This window comes from Lygodium microphyllum, chromosome 29, assembly GCF_053477565.2.
Source record: "Lygodium microphyllum isolate KBCC chromosome 29, Lygodium_microphyllum_v1.1.10, whole genome shotgun sequence".
In the NCBI taxonomy this organism is placed as follows: Eukaryota; Viridiplantae; Streptophyta; class Polypodiopsida; order Schizaeales; family Lygodiaceae; genus Lygodium; species Lygodium microphyllum.
Window position 1 is genome coordinate 86,551,108 of NC_141163.1, and position 27,325 is coordinate 86,578,432.

Consider the following 27,325-nt stretch of genomic DNA (forward strand, 5'->3'; position numbering starts at 1 on the left):
ATGTTTAAAAGTGCTAGGGAGATGGATAAGAAATTTGGATTGAGTACCTTCTTAACATGATAAGTAGGGTTACATAATTGTCTCTTAATGCTCAATATGTAAGGGGTACCATTTTGTACTGGTAAGATTAAGAGATAATCTAATCCTTTTTTATATATGATTTTCTTTTATTGGTGTGCTAAATCCACATAAGTCTTAAAGTTACAATTAATGGAAGTGCTACTAGTTTATATGTGTTGCAATGATATAATCTTTTAGATAGTTCTTCTAGAATAGTATATTTAGTCTTTGGATTGCCAAACTTCAATGTCATTCAGAAGAAACAAAGAATCCCTAACTACAACGAATCTTTTGTACAAGTAATACATGTATACATATGCACAATTGCATGTACACAATATATAAAATCTACACATATACAAGAGTGTACACATACATTGATTTATATGTATGCATAAAATCACATGCACAGAATATATATAAACATGTACATGCAAACATATGGACATGCACCTTTTTTGTAACTCTTTATATCAATATAGCTATATGTATTTGCACATGAACACACATCTTTCCATATATATAGTTTTTATTTATGATATTCAACACATGCTAAAACAATGTGATGAGATAATATATATAAACGGGATGTTATAGTAGTCTCTACTTTAGTAAAAGATATTTGTAAAGTAGGATTTGTATTATCCTAAGGTACTCCTAGGTACCATCACTCTTAATTGTATAACCTAAGGACACATTTTACGTCAAGTAGTTTTATCTTTTTGAAGTCATTTGTCAATCTCCAACAACATCTGTCATTTCATATTACATAGCCACACCACTCTCAACAATGAGTGACTACTCTCTTGAGTGGAAGGTTTATAAAATGTTCACAAGGATAGTTTATAAACAAAGAAAGAGAGTCATTCATCCCTCACCCAACATTATGGTAGCCATAAAAATTTTAGGCTACCTACATTGTTAAGAGATCTTTGGGCAAACCCAGAATGACACCTTTACTTAGAGTTCATTGGATAAATTTAGAAATGTATTGATGAGATGGATGACACCAAACTTTTTTGTCCTTTCTTAGTAAAGATGAAAATGCATTCCCCACATCACCAGTGTCGTGCCGCTACGCGCACACAATGTGAAAAACTCTAGAGTGCATCATCATTCGGCTTTCTTATTGATCTAGAGAGTCAATGCCATTAGTGTTAGTGTTTGTAGTGTGGATGGTTCAAAAATACTATATTTTTGGACATGTTTAGCCTATTAATGATATTTTAGATATTATTTCTTGTAAATATCCAAAAATTGTAGACAACTTCTAGAACAGGATGACATGTAAGAAAAAGCAAGTGGCTTTCCGCCATTTTTGGGGGATTTTATGCAAAAAGAAGGTTTGGCAAAATCGCACGATGCACGATCACAATTTTTAGGTAGCAAACAACACTTCGAACTGCAAGAAGGAGTGATCTAGGAGTAATCTTACTAGCTGTCCCGGTATTTTATCCCCCTTTTGGAGCCAACAGAAGCATCAAATTGTGGTTTGAGCAACAGAGAGGAAGATATTGTTTTATGCATGTTTTTTTTTGTCTACAAGAGATTTATCTTCTCGTGATGCAGAAATAAATTGATAGGCTTCACCTCTATGAGTATTCTTCTATATATTCTATTTCTTTAAACCCCTTCTCTTTCATCAATTGCTCTCCCTGAATCTTCCTTCACCCTACTATCTCTTACCTCCGTATGGTAGACTTTCAACCCCAAATGCTCCGACAGTTGAATCTGACGTGAAAGTCGGCACAGAAGGTGTGTAAAAATGGGGGATTCTGCAGGTTTAAGTAGTGGTGATGCTTTACAATAGATGATTGCTTTGTTGCAGCAACAACAACAATATCAGTTGTTGTTACAATAACAGATGCAAACTCGATAAGAAGCAGAAAGAATTGATTCCTTAGCTATGAATGCATTGCAGGCAATGGGACAAGAATTGAAGTAGTTTAAAGATCAAAATGTTTCGGCCTTCATCCGGTTGTATGAAGAAAAGATGTTGTTTCATGGGGTAGCGCAATATGCATGGAGTTGGTATTTCTCCCACTTGGCCATACATGCATTGCCTGATCTGATTGATGAGTTACATAGAAGAGATGATGATTGGGCAGCTTTTAAGAAAGCTTTGAGAGAAGAGTTTTTCTTGGAAGATGCACGATTGGTAACTAAAAAGACATTTATAGATTGGATTGAAAAGTCCAGTAAAGGGTTGGTGGCTATAGCTTTGCTCTATGAATTTGAAAGTCGGTATGCGCAATTGGATGTGCCAATGAGCAGCAATCATTGGAGAGTCAGAAAATTGATTTGTTTCTAAAGGCTTTAGATATTGTATTACAAGAGAGGTTGACTGATCATTTAGAAGATGCCTCTTTTGAAACGATGCTGAAATAAGATTGGGCTAATATAATTGAGTCAGTGCATATGTTGGTAAAGAGAGAGCAGATGAAATTAAGATGGGGTACATGCACCACACCTGCTAGTGCTCAAAAAAAGGGGGCTGAAATTGCAACCAAGGCATCGGTAGCTATGGCGGAACAACCGGCTATACCTATTGGTTTAACTCTTAAAGGTGATGCTGTGGATGAATTAATCAAAGGCATGTGTGATCTGAGACTAAATTTGACTGAAATATATGCAAAGGTCGAAAAATTGGATGTTAAGGTAGAAGAGAAGGCTCATGCAATAACTCAAAGATTGTACAAAGAAGGATACAAGAGGAGATGCATTTGGTGTGACAATTTACAACATGAAAAGCGATGTCGTGACGTTGTGCATCTACCATTGCAAACTTGAGGGTGGAAGTTTCTACCAAGATTTTGAACTCTTAAGTCAGCGTCATTTAAAGTTTATATTCCGTTGTGTGTATCTTTTGTGTTTGCATTTGCATGACGCATAAGCACATGTAGTTAGGCTAGACACAAAATTTTCAATGCATTCATATTTTTTGTGTGGAACATTGCTTGATTGATTGCAAATCATGGAACCTAATTTGCAAACTGCACGGGTGATTGGGCGCGAAGTTATTTTCCAAAGCATGATCTTGATAGGGTACATTACATGAAAAAATGGATTCACATGCAGATTTTAGTTTTGAAGTCTCAAGAACTTGAGGAAAAGAATGCAATGTTGATCCTTCGCTTGGACATTTTTCATAAATTGGATGTTGCCAATCACATATAATATGTCAACATTTAGCAGACTAAGGAAGCTAAAGAATATCCATTCATATTGAGGACATTTAAGTGGAGAAATATTACAACTAATACTTGCACTCTTTGTGGAGATGGAGGACCACTGTCCCTCTACCCTTTATACATCCTGGCATTTTCATCTTGGTATATGTTGATTGTGCTCTAAAGTTAAATACTCCTCTTTTGTGATTAGTTTGGGAGTGGACATTATCCTACTCCATTGTGGGGACCTATTTCAAGATTTACATAAGCTCAAGATGGCCATGATTTATCAACATCATCTCAAAAAGACACCAACCTATCGACCATGCAAACAAGTCCCAAAGGCTAAGGCAGCCTTAAAGCCAAACAGAAGGTCAAAAGGCACAAATTGACCTATCAGAACAAGAAGAATTTGAAACACATTATATGAAGGGAACTAGCTTTAGTGGAGGTTCTTGTCTCACTTTTGTTCAGAATGGACGGTTGGGTCATCAAATCATTCTTGATGACAGCTCATCTACATGCACAACAGATTCTATTCTGCCAATTTTATGAGTCCGATTTTGTTCCCATGAGTAGTCTAACTGAATTGAATGGTGACTAGGCTGACACCTATTGTCATTTGATGTCATTGATTATGACCATCTCATCCTATGAAAACAACAGAAGCAGCAGAGACAAAAACATAGTGCTTTAATATGGAAACAAAAATGTGTGTGTGAGAACAAGGAACGGGAAGAATAATTGCTTAAAAAGCTATGATGCTTTCTTCAAAATTTGGAGGTGGCATGCAAATATAAAAACCCAATAGAGAGGCTGGGAGTAGAGGAATGGATTCAAAGGCAAAAAAGGGATGTAGCAGATGTGGCCGCAACAACGACGAAGGAGCTGGGAGGACAAAGACGTTGAATGGAAGAGAGGTTGAGTCGAAGGAAGGGATGGCGCAATGAAGAATTTGACGCTAAAGATGAACGTAGGGTGACGATGACTCATCATTGGAATGACAGCCGAACAAGATGGAAGATTTTTGGAGTGGATAGAATCAGAGTTACAAAAGAGAGGATACTTCATCGTGAAGAGAAAGTCATCATCTTGTAGAAAGAATGACGATAGTGAAAAGTATGAGGCTCACAACATGGAATTATCAGGCGCAGTGCTTTTGATGGTTGAACTAACAAAGAATCAATGCTTGAATTATATTGTCTGCTATTCGTGAGGAGTTAAGGAGGGATGGCTTGTCAGAAAGCCAACTACAATAAGCTTTGAGCTCAATCATCTTAATGTAAAGAACATGGAAGGGTGGCAAGCAAGACGATCAACAAACACAGTAGGCAAGAGGTGCTGTAGAATATGGACGTACGATGCTGAAGACTGTCATTATCATGACATAAAAGCCTTAAACATCGACCGCTAGTTCAAGGCTTAGTAAAAGCCTTCGCCAATCTGGATGTAGATCAACGTTGTGAACGTCTCGGAGTTTCTATTCACAACTCGGCTCTAAGTCAAAGGAGGAGCAGGTCAACGAAGAGCACAACAACTTTAAGAGAGAGTACTCTATGCTATTCGAGGATCGTGTTTGTTGCAGTCTCATGCCGAAGAGCTTAACTAGACCTGACATAATGCTCCTTTCAATTCTTGTAAACAAATGAATTATTCCCTACATGTACCCAAGGTTATGAAACTATGAATGTGTTCAAATGCTCCTTCCTTTGCTTGAGCTGACCATTGCACTATCAATAAAATTACTCACTTATGCTCTATGAGCTTCAACCTTGTTTGTTGCCTACCTGATTTTTTTTTTTGAACAAAAGTGGCAAGGCATGCATTAGCAATTATGAAGCTTATACATCCTTTTCTTCCATCTCACAAAGTGTTCCTACGGCGAGTGACTTCACGAACCCTCGCTCGAATCCCGTGCAACACCTCGTGAAACCGACGTGAAAGCGTCGCTTCTAATTGTCGAGATGTGAGAGTCTTCAAATACTCCACCCAATTCATCATCGAGTGCTTCTTCCTTTTCGACCAATGAGATGAAGAATTTATTGTAAACTCTTTCCTCAGCTATTATGATGCAAAATCAATAGATGCAATTATCTATGCAGCAACAACAGTAATTACATCAGCAAACAATTGGATCAACAACGAATGCTACATTAAGAACAAGAGCATACACATGGAGCAACCAAAGAAATTGAGGTTGTGGTAAGTGAACATAAATTATTTGATGGCCAGAATGTCTCAGCTTATCTAAAAATTTTTGAAAGCTAAATGCACTTCTTTGGACTTCCTACCAACTGGAGCAATTATTTCTTACGGCTTGTAATGCTTGCTTTGCGGATTAGAGTGGCTAATTTATTTATGCAAGATTCAAATTGGAATGTCTTCAAGAAGGTGCTCAAAGATGAATATTTCCTAGAGGATTATGGTATTGCTACTCAGAAGACATTCAGAGAGTGGATCTATCAGCCCAACAAAGGACTTGTTGCTTTCGAGTTATTGCGTGAGTTTGAAGAGCGTTACAACCAGTTGGATGCACTTGAACAAAGAGCCCTAAACTCATAGATAGTGAAGTTATTCTTGCAAACGACTGATCTCGCACTTCAAGACAAGTTGGGAGAGCTTCTTGAAAACCATACGTAGCCTATGGGATTGAAGATGGATTGGCAAGATGCTATTGATGCGGTTTCTACATTGACGAAGAGGTGAAGATAGAAGGCTCACCTATAAAACAATATGCAAACTCCTATAACGATGTCTTCTCCTGCCTCCACTTCTCCTACTGCTCCTTGCACTTCTTCTCCTACCCCTCATCCCATGTCTATGCCTACTTCTATGCCTATGCCTATGCCTATTCCTGTGGCAGTTGTCAGGCCATCTACGAAACCAACTATCAAAGTCATGGTCGAGAAAATTTCAAAGAATTTGAAGGATCTTCAAATAAAGATGGCCAAAAGAGATCAACAACCACTTAAACCAGCTTCAACTTCTGTCCCATCCTCTTCTACTCATATGAATCCTTCTAGAAGTGATCAAGTATGTCGTTGTATATGGTGCAATAGTCCAGACCATGAGAGCAAGGACTATCAAGACTTCGAAGAGGAAAAAAAACTAAAGTTAGTGGTGTGGAAGGATATGATGATATGTTTTAGAGACATAGAGCAACCACTCAAAACAAATTTCAACAAAGGAGGTATGAAGAAATTATTGGAGGAAACTCTCTTACGTTCTTCTTATGTGAAGCAAGAGGTGGCAAGAGAAGATGCTGCCTATGGTCTTCAATTGGAGCAGTTACAGAAAGATAAGTCTCCTTTATGGTCCTATGCACTGCACACAGAAAAGAAAGGTAAAGCTTCATCATATGAACTTTCATTCATAGGAGATACAATTAGAAAAGGAATCGGATGGAATGATCGCATAGATGTCTTCTCTATCTATGCTTATATTGCAAAATCTCAAGGGTTTGAAGCACTTGTTGAAGAAAATCGCAAAAGAGATAATGATCAACCTAAAGGATCAAAGAAGACAACTAGGACTGAACCAATTCTTCAGTCCTCTTCTTCAGGACCGGAGCAGAATATGACTAATGTGCAAAAGCCAAAAGTGCAAGAAGACCAAAAGGCCCCAAAGTTAAAGGATTCGAAGCCAAAGAAGCAACATGGATTCAAGCTGCTATCCGACATCGAGATTTCCACAGACTTGAAAAGGGTACTTGAGGATCAAATTCTTAATTGCAAAATTGAATTTACACTTGGAGAAGTTTTGGGGATTGCCAAGAGAGAGTTCCATGATGTTATCATTGACATCATAAAAATAAAGTGCCAAATTATTGAAGAACCAATGCAAGATATGATCCATCGAGAGGCTTTAGATGTTGCCAAGGCTATTCTCTATGGATTACAGATTGAGGAGGTTGATTTTGAAGAAGAGATCATCGAGGAGCCTACAGATGGAGCTCTATGTATGCAGTCCAAGAAAGTCTCTTCATCCTTCACTTTAGCCCGTATAGTATGATGAGAGTGAAGATGCACCTAGATTGGTGCCTCGTAGCCATTTTTCTCAAAGTCACTGGGCTCGTTCAACTACAAAAACTATCATCAAGCTTGGTGAGACTGAGACTCCTTGTGTTGCTCTTTTGGATCATGGTTCTATGATTAATGTAATTGTGTGATGTTTATATGATACTCGCAGATGGCCAATTGATGTTGATCATGGTTGGCACATGCATGCGACCAACAACATTGCAGGAGATTTATATGCTGCTTGTCCAAATTTGAAGATTTATATTGGAGATGTGGGTGAGTCTTATCATATCTTTGTACAAAACTCTTGTTCTTATCCTATTATTTTGGGGCAACCATTTATTTCTGAGTCTCGGATGGAGACTAAGATTTTGGATGATGGGTTTGTCTATGCATGAATCCAAGATGGGAAGAGAGCTGTTCAGCTCATGACTGTTTGTATTAATCATTAGCGGAATAAAGTTTCTTTGAGGGATTCCCCTCTTCTAGCACGAGAGCCAGATTTTTGCTAGGTACCACTGTCTTGCGAGACGATGGTGGTATGAGTTAGGGAAAGCTCTCGCCTCCTAGCAGTGGCATTTTTTCCTCATTTGTTTATGGTGTATCCACTGAAAGTACTTTGTGTTTTCAGCATATTTCTGATATGCCTAGAGTTGCCATGCAGTATGTAAAAAGAAAAGAAAAAGAATTAATGATTGCATTTGTTTTGCAGGAAGAACACCGGATAGATGGTCTCTATGATGACCTTTCATGCTCAGATACCATGGAAGAACTTTTGGTTTTGCTAAATGCTAACAATCAAGAGATGTCATATGTCTTACAGGTTCATTCTCTGGCGATGTATTGTGAGATTGTTGATTTTATGCTTCAAAAGAATTTGAGTGCTGAGGATTCTTAGCAAAAAGAATTCCTTGCTAACATATTTAATCAAAAAGAGTTAGGTGTTGCTATTTATTCACATCAAAATTTGTGTTTACTAGGGTATTTTCATCAAGGAATGAAATTTATAGATTGTAGTAATGAAGCCAGAGTTTAAACAAAATATAAGATAGTTGACAAGAAGGTTTGACCAGTTGCAGGACCGCTACCTTTGGACAATGATGAGATGATTAGGAGAGTTGCTATGAAAGCTCCTTTGCGAGATCTTGTAGGTATTGGACATAAGTTTTCAGTTGAGACATTAAAATAGATGAAGATTGGGTCCAAAGATTCTTTGCTTCCTGAAGAGGTAAGATGTTTTGAAGAGATGTTATGTAGACATGAAAAAACTTTTTCTTTCTTTCCACATGAGATTGGATGTGTTGATCCTAGGGTTGTGACACCTATGGTTATTTTTACCATTCCGCATGTCCCTTGGAATCTACGGCCTATGCTTGTGCCGAGGGCTCACTTGCCCAAACTGGTAGAGCTCTTGAATGAGCAGATCAGGAATGGATATCTAGAGCCATCTTTAGCTCCATATTCCAACAAGTGGTTCACAGTTCCTAAAAAGAATGGGACACTTAGATTTATACAGGACCTATAGCCAATATATAAGGTCACTATTCAAAATGTTGGTGCAGGACCTATTGTGGATGAGTTTGCTGAGGCTTTTGCTGGTCGTGCTATCTATTCTCTTGGTGATCTTTATTCTAGATATGATCAGTTCTAGCTTGCCCTTGAAAGCTTAGATTTGAGTACGATGAAGACACCTCTAGGCCTTTTCCGAATGTGTACACAAGGAGCTACTAATTCGGTTGCTCATATGACGAATTGGATGAACAAGGTTCTACGAGATTTTATTCTTGAGCTTACTATTCCTTTCATTGATGACTTACCTATCAAGGGATGTTTGGAAGAAGGTAAAGATGATTATTTAGATGATCATGGATGCAGATACTTTGTGGCCTCGCATATTAGAGATGTTGAGAGGATTCTTTGTAGACTAGAAGAAGTAAATTTGACATTGTCAGGGTTGAAGTTTATTTTTGGTGCCAGAGAATTTTTTATTGTTGGTCATATTTCTAGATATTATGGCAGGAAGCCTTCACCTGCAAAGGTTGATGCCATAGAAAGAATTGTTGAGACTTGTTCCTCTACTTCGAAGGTTTGTAGGTTTCTTGGAGCTTGTGTGTTTTATCTTATTTGGATTCCTCACTTTGCTCATATTGCAGATGATCTTTATCAGCTCTTGAGAAAAGGGCAATGTTTTTATTGGGAGATAAAACATACTAAAGCCATGCAAAAACTAAAGAAATTATTGAGAGCTACTCCGACTCTTCGAAAGGCAGATTATGAGTGTGGAAGACGTATTGTGCTTAATGTTCATACTAGTCCTATCGGCATTGGATGGGTTGTTGGCCAAGATGATGCAGATGTGAATAGGTATGCTATTCAGTTTGGGGCAAAAGTCCTAAATGAGCGACAAAAAAGGTATCCTCAAGTTAAAGAGAGCTCTTGGGAGTTGTCACAGCTCTCAAGAATGAGAGAGAGTACTTCATTGGAGCTGTTGTGGTGGTTGAGACTGATTTTTTGCCTCTTCTAGGTATGATCATGAGTTGTTCTACGCCAGATATTTCCATGCTTAGGTGGATTGGGTATATAAAATCCATGAATCCTGAGTTTAGGCACATAGTAGGTAAGCTAATATGATTTCACAAGCGAGATATGATGATATAGATTTTTCTTGTATTGATGATGGATTTGTTGAGACATGCCCTGATTGTCAGTTGTTCTCTTCAGTGAGGGATAGAGATGAGCTTCATCCTACCTACCTGCTATGTATTCATTACAAGTGGGTTCTTGATTTGATTACTATGCCTATTGGTTTATGGTAGATGCGCTATATCATTTTGGCACAAGAAGATCTCACAAATCAAGTGGAAGGAAGAGCATTACGAACAAAGTCTACTTTAGTGGTTTGTAAGTTTTTATTGAAGGATGTTTTTTGCAGGTATGGATGTATTGGGAAAGTTACTACAGATGAGGTGAGTTGGATGTTGATGAGGCTAGAGAGTTTTTCTCCTGCCTTAGCATTAAACTTTCTTTGACTTCAGCATATAATCCAAAAGGAAATGGAAAAAGCAAAAGGGGTCATTCGCCGATTGTGAAAGCCTTGGCCACAGCATGTGGTGGGCGCATTCAAGAGTGGCCTAGGTTATTGCCTTAAGCCTTATGGGCTAATCGCACTACTCATAGTGTGACTACAGGATATATGCCAGCTGAGTTGATGTATAGACAGAAGCTAGTCATGCCTACAGAGATTTGCAGGCTTACTTGGAGTGCTTTACCATTGCAGCAAGAAGACATGTCTAGAGAAGATCTTTTGACTCTTCGTATTTGTCAGTTGGAGAGAAGACCTGGAGATATTAAGAGAGTGATTCAAAAGCTCAAAGAGGCTAGAATTCACAATAAAGACCACTTTGATAATAGACACAGATTGACTCCTAAAGAGATTAAAGAGGGAGATTGGGTATTGGTCTATGACAACAGTCTAGACAACTAGTATAGTGCTATTCACAAGGCTTCCAAATGATGGTTTGGACCCTACTTAGTGCAACATGTTTATGACAATGCTACATATTCCTTAGTAAAACTTGATGGTATGGTCTTACGGATTCCCATTGCATGGAAGAGTATCAAACTCTTCAAGAGAAGAGATGCTACAGCCTATGCAGTCGAGGAGTTGGATGATGCGAATTAGGATGGGCTTGAGCTAGGAGAGGATGAAGATGAAGATGTGGACATTCAAGATGCTTTTGCAGAAGATGAAGAGATTGCATTGACCGTCGTTCTTGGTGGTGATGAGGATGGGTAGTTGTGGCCCATCCAGAGGATGTGAAGGTTTGGAGGGGGTGGGTGTCGTGATATTATGCGTCTACCACTGCAAACTTGAGGGCGGAATTTTCTGCCAAGATTTTGGACTCTTAAGTCATCATCATTTAAAGTTTATTTTCTGTTTTGTGTATATTTTTTGTTTGCATTTACATGACGCACAAGCACATGTAGTTAGGCTAGGCACAAAATTTTCAATGCATTCATTATTTTGTGTGAAACATTTCTTGATTGATTGCAAATCATGGAACCTAATTTGCAAACTGCACGGGTGATTGGGCGCAAAGTTCTTTTCCAAAGCATGAACTTGATAGGGCACATGTAAAATGGATTCACATGAAGATTTCTATTTTGAAGTTTCAAGAACTTGAGGAAAACAATGCAATGTTGATCCTTTGCTTGAACATTTTTCATAAATCAAATGTTGCCAAGTACAGATAATATGTCAACATTTAGCAGACTAAGGAAGCTAAAAGATATCCACTCATATTGAAAACATTTAAGTGGAGAAATACTACAACTAATACTTGCACTCTTTGTGGAGATGGAGGACCACTGTCCCTCTACCCTTTATACATCCTGGCATTTTCATCTTGGTATATGTTGATTGTGCTCTAAAGTTAAATACTCCTCTTTGTGATCAGTTTGAGAGTGGACATTATCCTACTCCATTGTGGGGACCTATTTCAAGAATTACATAAGCTCAAGATGGCCATGATTTATCAACATCATCTCAAAACAACACTGACCTATCGACCATGCAAACAAGTCACAAAGGCTAAGGCAGCCTTTAAGCCAAACAGAAGGTCAAAAGGCACAAATTGACCTATTGGAACAAGAAGGATTTGAAACACATTATATGAAGGAAACTAGCTTCAGTGGAGGTTCTTGTCTCACTTTTGTTCAGAATGGATGGTTGAGTCATCAAATCATTCTTGATGACAGCTCATCTACATGCACAACAAATTCTATTCCGCCACTTAATGGGACATTTTATGGGTCAAGTTCTATTTCCATGAGTAGTCTAATTGAATTGAATGGTGACTAGGCCGACACGTATTGTCATTCAACGTCATTGATTATGACCATCTCATCCTATGAAAACAGCAAAAGCAGTGCCTTAATATGGAGATAAAAATGTAGTGCTTTAATACAGAGTCAAAAACGTGTGTGTGAGAAAAGCAAGAAACAGGAAGAATAAAAGCTTAAAAAGCTATGATGCTTTCTTCAAAATTTGGAGGTGGCAAGCAAATATAAAAAGCATACAGAGAGGTTGCGAGTAGAGGAATGGATTCAAAGGCAAAATAAGGGATATAGGAGATGTGGCCGCAACAACGACGAAGGAGCTGGGAGGACGAGGACACTGAATGGAAGAGAGGTCGAGTCGAAGGAAAGGATGGCACAATGAAGAATCTAATGCTAAAGATGAATGCAAGGTGACGATGAATCATCATCGAAATGACAGTCGAATGAGACAAAAGCTTTTCTGGGTGGACACAATCAGAGTTACAAAGGAGAGGATAGTTCATCATGAACAGAAAGTCATCATCTTGAAAGAATGACGATACTGAAGAGTACGAGACTCACAAGATGGAATTATATAAACATAAGCCATCATCAGGCGCAGTGCTTTTGATGGTTGAATTAATAGAGAATCAATGCTTGAATTATATTGTCTGCTATTCAAGAGGAGTTTAGGAGGGATGGATTGTCAGAAAGCCAACTACAGTAAGCTTCGAGCCCGACTACAGTAAGCTTCGAGCTCAATCGTCTTAATGTAAAGAACGTGGAATGGTGGCAAGCAAGATGGCCAACAAACATAGTAGGGAGGAGGTATTGCAGAATATGGACGTCGACAGCGTTGAAGACTTTCATTATCATGACATAAAAGCCTTAAACAGCAACTGTCGCTGGTTCAAGGCTTAGTAAAAGCCTTTGCCAATCTGGATGTAGATCAGCACTGCGAACTCAAATTAGGAGTAAGTCCTCTTGTAATCACAGCGCTCGACTGTAACTCAAATTAGGAGTACGTTAATGAAGAGCACAACAAAAAGCTAAAAATTGGTGATATAATCTTTCTTTTGCATGCAGAAAGAGCTTGTTTCTTGCAGATGTTGGCAAGGCATGTGAAAGCCGTTGTGTTTCACCCAGATGAAATTGGATGTGTTGATCCTATGGTGATCTTTACAGTACCTCATGTGCCATGGAATTTAAAGCCTATTCAAGTGCCTCGGGCATATTTGCCTAAGCTAGTGGAGCTTTTGAAAGAGAAGACCAGAATGTAGATTTTGGAGCCTTCTTCAGCTCCATATTCGAATCGGTGGTTTACTATTTCAAAGAAGAATGGTTCTTTGAGGTTTATACAAGATTTACAACCAGTTAATAAAGTCACCATAAGGAATGTTAGATCAGGCCTCGATAGTTGATGAATTTGCATAAGCATTTGCAGGCAAGACAATTTACTATATGGGCGATTTATATTTAGGATATGATAAGTTCCAACTTGCATTAGAAAGCCGGGATATCACTACCATGAAGACACCACATGGATTGGGTAGGATGTGTACGCTTTCACAGGGAGCAACCAATTCAGTGGTGCATATGATGAATGCTATGCATAAAGTTTTGAGGGAGTATATTCCTCAGTTTTTCTTGAAATATGGGTATTTATGGAAGCATGCAAAGAAAAAGAGAAGAGCTCCAATATGTGCATTGGGAGATAGGGCTTCTCAACAACAGGTGATGTAGGAGTTTCATGAAAGCTTATGAGCTGGACATAGAGGAGTTTGAGGAACATTTGCCAAGATCAAAGAGAAGTATTGGTGGTAGAACATGTATAAAGATGTGGAGCATTATGTGGAATCATGCAACATCTATCAGATGTATTCCATGGTAAAGCATAAAGATGGGTTGCAACCGACCTATCAATTGTCTATGCATTACAAATGGGTAGTTGAATTGGTTACCATGCCTATAGGTTTATGGAATATGAGATATATTGTGCTTGCACGAGAAGACTTGAAAAATCAAGTGGAAGGTCGAGCTCTTAGTACAAAGACTACTCAAGCAGTTTGTAGGTTCTTATTGGAAGAAGTCTTCTACAGGTATGGTTGTGTTGGTAAAGTTGTTGTTGATAGAGGAGAATTGGATGAAGATGAGGCTCATGACTTCTTTTCACGATTGGGTATCAAGCTAGCTTTAACTGCGGCCTGTAATCTTGAAGAAAATGGAAAAAGTGAAAGGGGCCATTAGCCTATTATTAAGGCATTAGCAAAGTCATGCAAGGGCAAGATGAAAGAGTGTCCAAGAATGTTACCCTTTGCTTTATAGGTTGATAGAACCACTCATAGTGCAGTTATAGGGCATATGACTACTAAATTAATGTATGGACAACAGCCACAAACAATCGTGCCTATTGAGGAGAGTATTGCTACTTGGAGTGTTCTACCATGGGAAGAGGGTTTGAATAGAGAATAGTTGCTAGTACTATGCATTAGATAGTTAGAAAGAAGGCCTAAAGACATTGAGACAGCCATGAAAATGATGAAGACTGTAAGGATTAAGAATAAGAAGAGGTTTGACAAGTGACATAGACTTTGACCATGAGCTATACAAGAAGGGGAGTAGGTGTTGGTTTATGACAATAGCTTGGAAAATCACCGTAGTGCTAGTCAGAAGATGGCAAAGCGATGGTTTGGTCCATATGTGGTAAGGTTTGTTTTTGACAATGCTAGCTATGCATTAAAGGAGATGGATGGGATAACTCTAAGGATTCCAACGACTTGAAAACATATCAAGCTCTTTAAACATATGGAGCCTTCAACTTATGAGTTGAAGGAGTTGGAAACTGATCATGAAACTAAGAATATGGAAGAAGAAGAGGTAGAAGATGAAGACATTGACATGTCAGAGGATACTTCTTCTAACATTGCAAAACCATAAGACTTTGGCACATGCCGGAGGATGTGCATGTTAAGAGGGGGTGGATGTCATGCCCCTATGTAGACACAGTGAAAAAAACTCTAGAGTGCATCGTCATTTGGATTTCTTATTGATCTAGAGAGTCAATGCCATTAGTGTCATTGTTCATAGTGTGGATAGTTCAAAAATACTAGATTTTTGGACAAGTTTAGCCTATTAATCTAGAGAGTCAATGCCATTAGTGTCATTGTTCGTAGTGTGTATAGTTCAAAAATACTAGATTTTTGGACAAGTTTAGCCTATTAATGATATTTTAGATATTATCTCTTGTAAATATCCAAAATCTGTAGACAAATTCTAAAACAGGATGACATGTAAGAAAAAGCAAGTGGCTTTCAATCATTTTTGGGAGATTTTATGTAAAAAGAAGGGTTGATGAAACCGCGCGATGCGTGATTGCAATTTTCAGGCATCAAACAAGACTCCATTTGGGAGAAGAAGATGGAGTGATCTGGGAGTATTCTTACCATCTGTTCTGATAATTTCCCCCCTTTTAGAGCCAAAAGAAGCATTAGATTGGTGGTCTGAGCAATAAAGAGGAATCTATTGTTTTATGCACGTTTTTTTTTTCTACAAGAGATTTATCTTTTCAGGATGTAGAAATAAATTGACAAGCTTCACCTCTATCAGTATTCTTCTACATCTTCTATTTATTTAAACCCCTTCTCTTTCATCAATTGCTCTTCTTGAATCTCCCTTTACCCTACTATCTCTTATCCGCGTGGTAGACTTTCAACCCCAAATGCTCCGACACCGAGTGATTTACTTCCCTGTATTGTTTGGCATAGTATAAAAGCCTCATCCTCAATACTTTGTGTTTGTGGATCATTAATTACATAGCCAAGGCTAAAGGAACAAGATGCAATGTGAAACTTTCATTAAATTGAATGTTTTCACCTTAGAATCAAGTTACATTGAAAGTTTCACCCAATAAGCTCACTTAGGACACTTAACTTATTGAGCAAGCCCTAAGCTAATGTTTTGACTAGTAAGTAGTCTATTGATGATTAATGACTAAGTCATTAATTAGCCCTTAACCAAAAAAATGATATGGTTAAGTAGAAGCTAGTTACTCATTTGGAAAGCTTATCTTGGTTATTTGGGACTGCTTCTCTTTGATTTGGGAAACCCAAGTTTGGAGATAGCCACTCTTCTCTCTCTTACAGAAAAAATTACAAAATTTAGCCATGGAATGAGCTTACAACATAGATTGAGTGTGAATTGTAACCAAATTTTCTCCTCTTGGCATGGGGATTCCATTAGACAGTTTCATAACCCCATATGCAACAAGGTATAAGGAAAAAGTAGAAGCAAAGTGTTCAGTTAATGATTGTACACTCTAGGATGCAAAAAACTAGAAGCAAAACTATCACTAAAGCTATTATAGATATGAGCAAGAAAAATCACCATTTCATGTTCAAGCAAGTAAGTAGAATCCCCAACAAGCCAAGGAGGTTATTTGAGATTAGTTGATAGCTAAAACATATTGGTTATCTTAACTTCCATTTGACATCCAAAAAATCGTGTGTCCTAAAACCAATTTTTACTCAATTTGAAAAAAAATACTAAATCTCAATAAAAATGCATACACATAGCCATTGAACCTTGTGAATTTTCACCTTAAAATCAATGAGTTTGATACACACCTTAAAATCAATGAGTTTGATACACACAATTGATAGAAAATTGACTAAGATACATCAATAGATGTATCCTCGGGGGGTTCACCATATATATTTCTGTATATAATGTGCATTCATGGCCTATTTATAAATATCCTAATCTGTGAATTTTTCCTGAATATAACACAACCCTTTTCTATTCAATCTATAAGTAACCCCTTTATATGACACCCTTCTGTATGTTAAAAATGGTGTTTTAAAAACCCCTTATTTTGAACTCATGTTATATATACATATATTCATGAGTGACCCCCTGAGGATGTATTAAATAGATTTAAAAAACATTCTATATAAACCATTTGGCCACATCCTCATGTACATGATGTACTTGACCTCCATGTTAAAATGGTTAAAGAGGAAAATTACTCTATTCTAAAGGCTAAGCTCCAAATAGTAAACTTTTGTCTCTTCAAATGTGGCCTCCTTACTATGATAGGTAAATAGAAATATATTTTATTCCAAAGTACTGAGCTCCAAAGATCAATATCTTCTTCACCTTTCTCCTTTCCCCTGATTGAGAGGCAATATCATATAATATTGGAATTGGGCCACACTCTTTCTTCTTGAAGAAATATGAATACAATATGCTTACGAAACCTATAACCATAAAAGTTATCATCAAAATAAGCATTGAAATACATGTGAAAATATGTAAATACCCATCAAGATTCATTGTTGAGAAAACTATTTGTTTTCTATGATTCTGTTGTGGTAACTATTTGAGAAATTGTGTATTGGGCTATGCTCAAAAATTCGTTTGTAGATGTCATGTCACATTTGATGTGAATGGGACTTGAAACATTTTGATTGCTCAGTTTTATGATTTATTTTTCAATGAGTTTGTTGTTTGTTTTTTTAAATAAATAAATTTGACTAACCAAACGGTTACTCAAACATTGGGATGTGAAAAAGAATTTTCATAAATCTAACAACCTTTACTAAAATTTCTCAAAATTTCCAAGTATTTTCTCATTTTTTAGTTGTTTTATTTTTTTTCAAATAAATAGTTATCAATGTATTTTTTTATTTTTATGTATTGGTGGCCGTTCATAATCATGAAGGATTTTTTTGAAATTTTTGGAAATTTTTGTTACTTTTTCTTTCTAATTTTTCAAAATGTATTTAAATTTTATGGAATTTTCAAGGTTTATTCAAAATTTTGATGTTTTTTTTATTTTTTAAGTATGGAGGATTAAAATAATCAGGATCGAGGCAGCGAGATATCTGATGGTAGTTGCGTGTGAACGACAACTCTGGAACACGGACGAAACAAGACGTGCGTCCTTGTGTATGAGAAAGAGGGCTTTTAATACACGTATCCATGAATGCAATCAAATACGCACGCTCTCACGCATGAACATCAGTAAATCACAATCAAGACCACCCAGTATGTGATATGGGCTCGCAGAAAGGCATTCACACAAGTGAATGAATTTGAAACATGATCAATGGCTACAAAAGGGCCATCACTCAGGGGGGGCATTCTCACGGGTGAGGATTAATTTAGGGGGGAAGGGTTAATTGATGGAAGAAAGCTTAAGGTAAATGGGGGAAGGTAAAGGTGGGGGAAGGGTAAAATTAAGGTGGGGGAGGGGGGAAATGTCAATGGGGGGATTAAGGTGGGTGGGTGGGGGGGGGGGGGGAGGGAGGTAGGGTAAGGATTAATGGTGGGAAGGAAAGTAATTGGGGGGTAGGGACAATAGTCGGAGGATGGGTGGGGGAGTAGTAAGAGTGTGGGTAGGGGGTAGCAGGAGTGTGGGTGGGCGGGGTAGGATAGGTGGGTTGTGGTGGGGAGTGGCAGGCAGGGCGTGGGTGGGTGGAGGAGGAGATGACACAGAGGGAGGGGAGAGAACAATAGCACAGGACGAGGGAGGTGGCACGAAGGTTGTAAGCAGCAGAGGGAAGCGTGGGTGAGCAAGCAGGGGAGAGGGGGGAAATGAAGAGGAGGGGCGGCACCGTAGGGCGAGGAGCAATGAAGGCTAGCGAGGCGGGAGGTAGAAAGTGGGTGGAGCAGGTTGCAAGACAGGGAGTGATCCTGGGTGGTGGTGGGAGGGAAAGAGAAAGAGGGAGAAGGAGAAGGTTGGGGGGAGAGGGAGGAGGGGAGAGGAGGAAGGAGGGAGAGGGAAGGAAGGAGAAGGGAGGGAGAAGGATGGTGGGAGGGGAGGGAGGAGGAAGGGGGAGGGAGGGAGGAGGGGGGAGGAGAACACACAGAAGGGGGAAGAGAGAAAGAGAGAGAGGAGGGGAGGGATGAGGAGAGATAGCTAGGGAGGGGGAAATTTTTTTAAAATGGTTTTTTTTTTAAATTTTAAAAAAAAGAGAAAACGTGCTCCCCATCCTATGCACCAACATGGGTGGGGAGTAAAAAAAATTACGTTGATGGGAATGACTGGAGATGGGTGAGAACCCATGTGATTGAATGCAATATGACAAAAACTAGGCATGTGTTTTGAGGCAAGAATCGGTCATATATATGACAAATGGGGGCATGAAAAATAAAAAATTGGACAAAAAATTTAATTCAAAGAGATCTAGGCATCAAATGAAGATGTTGTAAAAGTAAAATTGGACAGGGAAATGGGAGGAAATTGCACAGACAATGCCTCAGGTGCATTCAATAACAAAGAGGGGGTTCATTTGGAAAAAGTTAAAAACTCGACCACTTAAAGCATACGAAACTTAACTCTGCAAAATCCGTCAATTGGAACGAACTCCGAGAAAAAAAATATCCATAATGAGGAGTTGGACATGCCTATCATGTCACAATGCAATTTTGATGAGAATAGTACTCGTTTGCGTGGGAAAAATAGAAAAGGAAAAACCAAAAACATAAGATAAAATTAATAACAAAAAATAAAAAAGTCAGAAGGGAATGCATCAAGAAGAAAAAATGTGTGGAGTGATAATCTCGAAATTCTTCAATGAAGGACAAATCTCCCATGGTGGTCATTCTCTTTGTTTCTGCTTCACTTTTCAGTTTTGTGAGAAACAATTGGCTATTGTGATACAACTTTCTATAGCTTCAAAGGATAGTGGAATCAGTTTCTCACATAGAGCCTGCATCAAGATAGTGACATGCTTCTACCATTGAGGGATGCACTTCTTGTAGATGGTGTCTTTAGCAATGAAGATCTCTAATTCTTCAACAGTTGTAGGGATTCTCCAATCTTCCATTGCTTTTCTTCCTCTTCAACAGTGCCACTTCTTCCATTTTCCGTCTCTGTTGGTGCTTGTTAATGAAAATTTTCCTTGGCTATGCACTAAAAATATGGAGCCCCGAGAGGAACACAAAGAAAACGGGAATCTACTACAAGAAAATCTATCTTGTATCATCAACAAGCATGTTTTCCATATATTAATCAACCACAAGAATAAAAACAACACCAATCTTCTCAATCTTCACATAGCATCATATTGCAATTCTCCCGTGGATTTATCACAACAAAAATTCAACACATTCTCCATATTCTTCATTAAAAGAACAAGAGAACACAAAGGAATGCTCCACTTTGAATGGAAATCATCACATAGTATTCATCTTCAATAGCTTCATAGTCTTCATAGTCTCTCTCATGATCTCTTAATTATAGATACGTTGTTTTTAATGAAAACTTAGCTATCTCTCACTCTCTATCTCTCTCACACATACTCTCTCTCAATAATATATTGTAATAATGAAAAATAATCATCCATAACCCCTCTTTGGTCATGGATACTACTTCCAAGAGGTATGTTTGACATGAAAGGTCACTAGAGCCACTACAATATCCTTTCACAACTCAACAATGTCAGTGTTGCTTCAATCTTCACTTGAGACTTTAGCAGGTACTTCTTCTACTTCTTTGAACTATTTTGAACTTGTATTCATCTCTTCCAAAGATTAGAAAACTCCCCAAGGTACACATTCATCTCACAGAACACTTACAGTGACATATAGAGCAAAAACAAAACAAAAGCAAAGGTTGGCTAAACTAAAACCATTCAAAACCATCAAGAATCATTCAATAAGCTTCCAAACACTCTCAAACTCCATCAATCATCATTCCAACCTCTCATACAAAAGGATAATAGAACAAAATAGAAGCTCAACTGAATCAATTAGAACCCATCAAATACTTAACAGAACCTTTCAACATATCATATCTCCATTGAAAAACATCATAAGCTTCTCAAACGTATTCAACCTTATCCAAAACTCTCTCCAAAATTTCCAAATCAATCAATTATCATTCAAATCATACAGAAATGACCCAAAATTCCATTTAAAAACAACTAGAAACACAGGCATATCAACCCTCGGTCGGCAAGAGGGTACAAATTGATCATACTAATATCTATCTCTAGTAGACCATCTCAAAGTAGGATGTAGGACTTGTAAATCCAATAAACATCATGATCACAGGCCATTTGCACATGAGTTGTAGGTTTTCTAGTTGTCTATACTGCAATAGGAGGGTCCTCTTGAAAGATCACACTAGGTATCTCAGCTACCTACTCAGGCTGTTAATGCATCTTCTCCTCATGGAAAACAAAATCATAGCTACGAATAACCTTTTGAGCATGTAGATCCCATAGGTTATAGTCCACCTCACTTGCATCCCCATAACAAATAAATATGCATTTCACTAACTTAGGATCCAACTTATTATGTTTGTCCTTGGGTACATGGTAGAAAACCTCACATCCAAAAGACTCTAAGATAATGAGATAGGTTTTCTAGACTACACCTCCTTTGCAACTTAACAATCAATAGTAGTGAATGGGGATTTTTTGATCAAATATACGACGGTAATAACTACCTCAATCCAAAATGGGAGTGGTAAGACTGTCTGACTAAGTATATTATTGAGGACTTTTTCCTGAATGGTCACAACAACACCATTCTTAGGGAAGGATGCATATGGAGTGATCAATTGAAGCTTAAGACCACATCTTCTTATCACAAAATTGCTCAAGTGCTTTAGAAAAATACTCACCCCCATTATTAGACCTTAGTCATTTCACTTGATATATAGACTAATTCTCAACAAGATCAAGCCAACATTTAAAGGTAGATGAGGCATCCAATTTTTGCTTAATAGGATATGCCCATATCTAATCCAAATAATCATTAATGAACATAATAAAGTACTTCACACCATCGAATGACTAAGAGTGCATATAACCACATATATAAGAGAAAGCACAATAGCTAGAGGCTCAACCATGCATGTAATGTTAGATTTCTTATGAGAATTACATGTCTACCTACTGTGAAGACAATGGTCATAAGAATCAAACCATTTTCAATCAAGAGGCAGAATATACTACAAATGAGTAAGCATTCTCATTCCCTTTAAGGACATGTACCCAAGGAGAGGATGCCATAAAGATACATGTGGTATGCCAGTCATAGCCAAAACATGGTCAATAAATCTAGATAGAAATAAAGGATAGAGGCTGCCAGTCTTGGCATCTTAAGTAAAGATAAGATTCCTAAGATGGATAATTGTCCATGCTAAATCACCAAAAGTTAGATAATAGCATGCATCATCCAATTATCCAACAGATAGAAGGATTTTAGTCAAAGCTAGTACATGACATAAATTATGCAGAGTAAAAGAGATACTTGAGAGAAATTGCAGCGCCTGACATTCCCAATGCCAATAATATCCAATGCCAAGTCATCTCTCAGTTGCACAGAATCACTCATGTAGTAATAGGATTGAAACCAATTCCTATGTGGGATAACATGAAAGAAAGATCTTGAGTCAAACAACTAATACTCAAAATATATAGAAGTATTGATCAACTAAGAAGGATCAAGAGAGGAAGCTACTAAGATGTACTCATCATTTGACTCTGGTTTCTTGCACTATATTTATCTCTTCAATATTTACACTAGACTTACTAGGGACAATGGTGTGATCATCAAACTTTTCTTGCATTTTACCCTTGCCTTTGTCTTTGCACTTATCATTGTGCATCATATGGTACTACGATTGAATATAACCCTACATTCCACAATAATGACATGTCAAAGAGGACTTACAACCATAGAACTTACTACAAGATTGCCCACAAGACTAAGACCTTTGTGAGTCTCTACCATGGTGGTCATTATTGCTCTTACAATCATGTTTGCCTCTAACACTCAATACATGAGAAGTGTGGGCTACATCCACATTCTTTTTGTTTATTGTGAATAAAGGAATCTCAACATCTTGGAGTTTCAAGCCATCCTTAGGCATATTAGCACATATGGTGGTAGGGAAAATGTTCCATGACTCGGGAAGTGTTACAAGCAAAAACAAGGCAAGTAGGTTATCCTTGAACTTGACCACCTGTGCAAGGTCAACTGGCTGAAAATCAATTGAAATTCATTCAAATGCATGTACACACTAGTCCCTTCCTTCATATGAAGGTCCATAAGTTGTTTCAACCAATACATCTCTGATGTAGGACTTTGCTTTTCATAAAGATTGCATATTTTTCTCATAACTTCTAGGCATTATCTTCAAGTACAACAACATTGGAATAAACCTACTTAGACAATGATGACATAAGAGTGGATCTACCTAGCTCATCCAAATCATCCCAATCATCATGATCCATGCCTTCAAGCTTTACTCTCTTGGTTTTAAATTGTCTAACTTGCTTCTTTTGGATAAGTACTTGCCATATCTATGTATTTAAACATGTGAAATCTGTACCATCAATCTTTTTAATATTTAAAATAGCATTATCATTCGAAGAACTAGCCATAATGATAGTATACCAATGCAAAATCCAAAAGAATGGAATAGTGTAAATGATTGGAAAGTAGCCCCAAAACGTTGCCAAAACAAGGGAAAAATAGGTTGGAATACCAAAGTGTAGAGATGTTCACCAATTCAAGAAATAGACCATGAAAGTAAAGTGTGTGCTCTCCAAGACACTGGTGAAAATTGTAATTACAATCCTATTACAATAAATGCAGTAGTATGGCCAAGACCAATGTGGACAAATATTTTTTTTTTTAAATATTCAACTAGTAGGAATATATTGGTAAAAACCAAATAGATAAAAGTAACTAGCAGTGGATAGGCATACAACTAGTACTAAAGTCTATCATAAACTCAAGAAAGTCAGTAACTAATACATTAGGCATAGACATTGTGTATGTAAGAGATCTCAAGATCAAGTGCAAAGATATGCCAAATGCACAAGCGACTGAGCAGAGAATAATGAAGCTCAATACATAACAAAGAAGCATGTATACATCGTTGAATCTTGTCGATAGATGTAACTGCTAGTTTCCAAAGCATGTAAATAAAGTCATCTTACTAGCAAGTAAAATTGTATCCAAGAAAGCATGTACATAAGGTAGGAATCCCATTGTCTCAATAAACCAAGCTCAATTAGATAGGAGATCCAAATCTCTAATGCAATGCATCAAACTAAATGCAAATATCTCAAAGGCACATTCACTAAAGTGTATCCGGAGTGCAAAAGAGCAATGCAAGACTCAGTACATCAAGCACATAACATTTGGGTACCCAAAGATATTAGCCAACACATCCAAGAGCATAAAATGCAATAAGTCTTCAAACCCAAAAAATGATAATCATTGAAGTAACAACATGTAGCCAAAGCTCCAAGATATTAGCTGTAGCTCAAAACTGAGTCCCAAAGCATTCCATAATCATATTTGGGTCCAAGCATTAGTGCTAAGCATCAATACATTCAAGTGGCATACCCATAGAGCATATAAACTTCAAATGCATAAAGCTTACTATTAATAGCTTGCTACCCAAATTGTTATTATACCAATGAACCTTTGAAAAATTGAGCTAATCAAGCTCTAAACAATTCAGTCTAGCTACTTTGTAGCAATACTTTCAGTTGTTTATATGAACATATGTACAATGCATAGTGGTAGTCACTTCTCAAATCTACTCTCCTCATTCGCCTTGAAGTCAAAGTTTACAGTAGGGCTAGCCTCCTACTTCTTTTGGTATTTTTGCACTATCTTCTAAGGGTTTCTTATGCTTCCTATGGTAAGAGCTTAGGGGGAATAGGATACTTTGTTACCCTTTGTGGCTAAGATCTTAGGGTTTGGATCATTGATATGCATGCCTCCATTTGCTCTAGGTCTTCCTCTTCAAATATTGGATGGTCCTTTGACTCCATTGTTTCAAATTCTAGTAAGTGTAGTAGCTCCATGGGGGGTGTCATGATTGTGGGTGGGCCTACCAAAATGGGAGAGATCAACGGAGGTTATTTAGGTTGTATCAATCCTATTGTGTTGAGTTGGTTTCTTCATGAATCTTTTGCATGAACTATCAGATTAGGTCCTCTTGGTTTGGTCCTTTTGTCATTAGGTTGATTCCTTAAATTCTCTCCATATTTTCTAAAGTATTAGAGAGCAATGCAAGTAGGGTGTTAAGGTCTTCCAAATTTTCAAAAAGAGGCTATAGGCTATCATTATAGCTATATGAGGCTATAGGCTATCATTATATGCTAGCTTTCATGATATATGGCTACTCCTAGGTCATTGGAGAGCTTCATCAAGTTGGTCTCATAGAGCCTTTTCATATCATATTCTACCATGCTCATGAGCCTTGACAAGTTGGAGGAGATGGTCTCTTTCAAGCTTGCATTTGAGGCACTCCGTTGACCTTGTATTTGTTGCTAATGCTCAAAATGTTGTCTCTCATGTATATCTATCTTTACTTTCTCCTAGTCCACTTTGATCTTAGCATCGCTGAGCTAGCAAGATTGATTACCATTATTTGCATACTTAGCTTAGCCATTTCAATTATGTAGCTTGCAAGTGATTGGTCTTGCTCCCTAAGTTGATCTTGAAGCTCACTCATGGAGGTTTCCTACTCTTTAAGTTGATCTTGGAGCTTTCTAAGCATTGTGTCACGCTCCTTAGGTGATTTTGAAGCTCTTGTGTACAGGTTTCTGTAAAAACATGGATATAGGACATGGCTTGAGGTGGAAGCTATGGAGGTTGGAAGATAAAGAGTGCGTTCATGAAGACAGTGACATGACTGGCTGTTACACAAGTGAATTAGATTCCAAGATGGAAGATTGGACTCATAAACATAATCTTGTGTATAGACTGATAATGACATAGAGACTTTACTGAAGGACAAAAGTACTATGACATTGCATTCAAAAAGAGAGCAAGTACAATGCTTTATAGGAAACTAGATGGTAGCACTTCTCCTACTGTGCTTATGGGATTCTAGTCCTAAGCCCTCACTGCTCCTTCCAAAGAGACTAAAGTAGGTATGATTGCAAACATCTCAACACCCCTCCTCAATTATAACCAGAAGTACAAAGCGTATAGAGGCTTTAGTGAAAAAAACACCTGCAAAGTGTGGGCACACCATAGACGTGGCAAAACACCAGAGGTTGTCATCCCAAAAAAGGCTAAGTGTGGGTACCACAAAAATGGTGGACATCCAAAGGTTGTAATAGGGGCCTCACAAAGTGTACAGAGGCTATAGTACAAGGCTACATGAGGAGTTTACAAGTTTATGTCCAAAGCATTAGAGCTAGGCAATACAAGTCTAAAAAAGTCTATTCGAATAGAAGGATTGATAAGGTTTGTCCTTCTCCTGGTGGTCTTCTTCTTCTTCTTCCTTTGCTCCATGGCCTTCTTCTTCTTCCTTTGCTCCATGGCCTTCTTCTTCTTTAACTACAGCAAGATAGGCCTTCTAGGATATTTTTTTGGCATGGCAAAATTTCTTGGTGTGTCTGGTCCTTTTGCAAAAGTCACAGAAAAGCTGGTCCTTCTTGCCATTGTACTTGTTGCCAACATATAATGCTTGTTCATCTCTAGAGGTGCTTGGTTCTTCCTTAGTTTTTAGCTTCTTTCTGTAGTTTTTAGCTTCTTTTCCTCCTCTAACAATGATGCCTGGATATCAACAAGCTCACAGTTTGGCATATTGATTAGAGTTGTTGACACATTATTATATTCAGGAGGAAAAATTTTGAGTAGAACACCAATGCAAACATCTTCTTCCATTTTAATGTTGATTCCTACAAGTTGGGTTAGAAGTCCTTCCATGTAATTTAGATGTGTGGCAAGTGATGTGGTGGACTTCATTTCAACCCTGAAAATTTCAATCAAGAGAGCATACTTTGATGACTTAGACTATGCACCAAACAAAGTGTCAAGTCTCTTCCATGTATCCTGTGAAGTATCACGGTTATCCACATGGTGGATATAGCTGTCATCTAGCTCCAGTTTGATAATGGCCTGAGCCTTATCATCATTCTTTCACCAAGTGACTGCAAGGTCCACATCATGAGGATTCTTCTCTTTGCTACTAGTGATGGCCCAAAGACCCTTCTTCATTAGGATGAGCTTGATGGGAGTCTGTCAAGTGTGAAACCCAACCCCCTTAAAGCGAACTGTCAGAGAGTCCTTGCCCATGTTGGACTTGGAGGTTCAACAACAAATCAACTTCAAAATTCTCAGATTTTAGCAACAAAATACTTGATCTTGAGTGTACTTGATAAGCACAAGTGCCATAGGACACTAGATGAATAGTATCAAGAGATACTGATGCTTGTGGCTCGAATCTTGAGACCTTCAGAATCTCCCCTCCTTGATTTGATGCTAAAA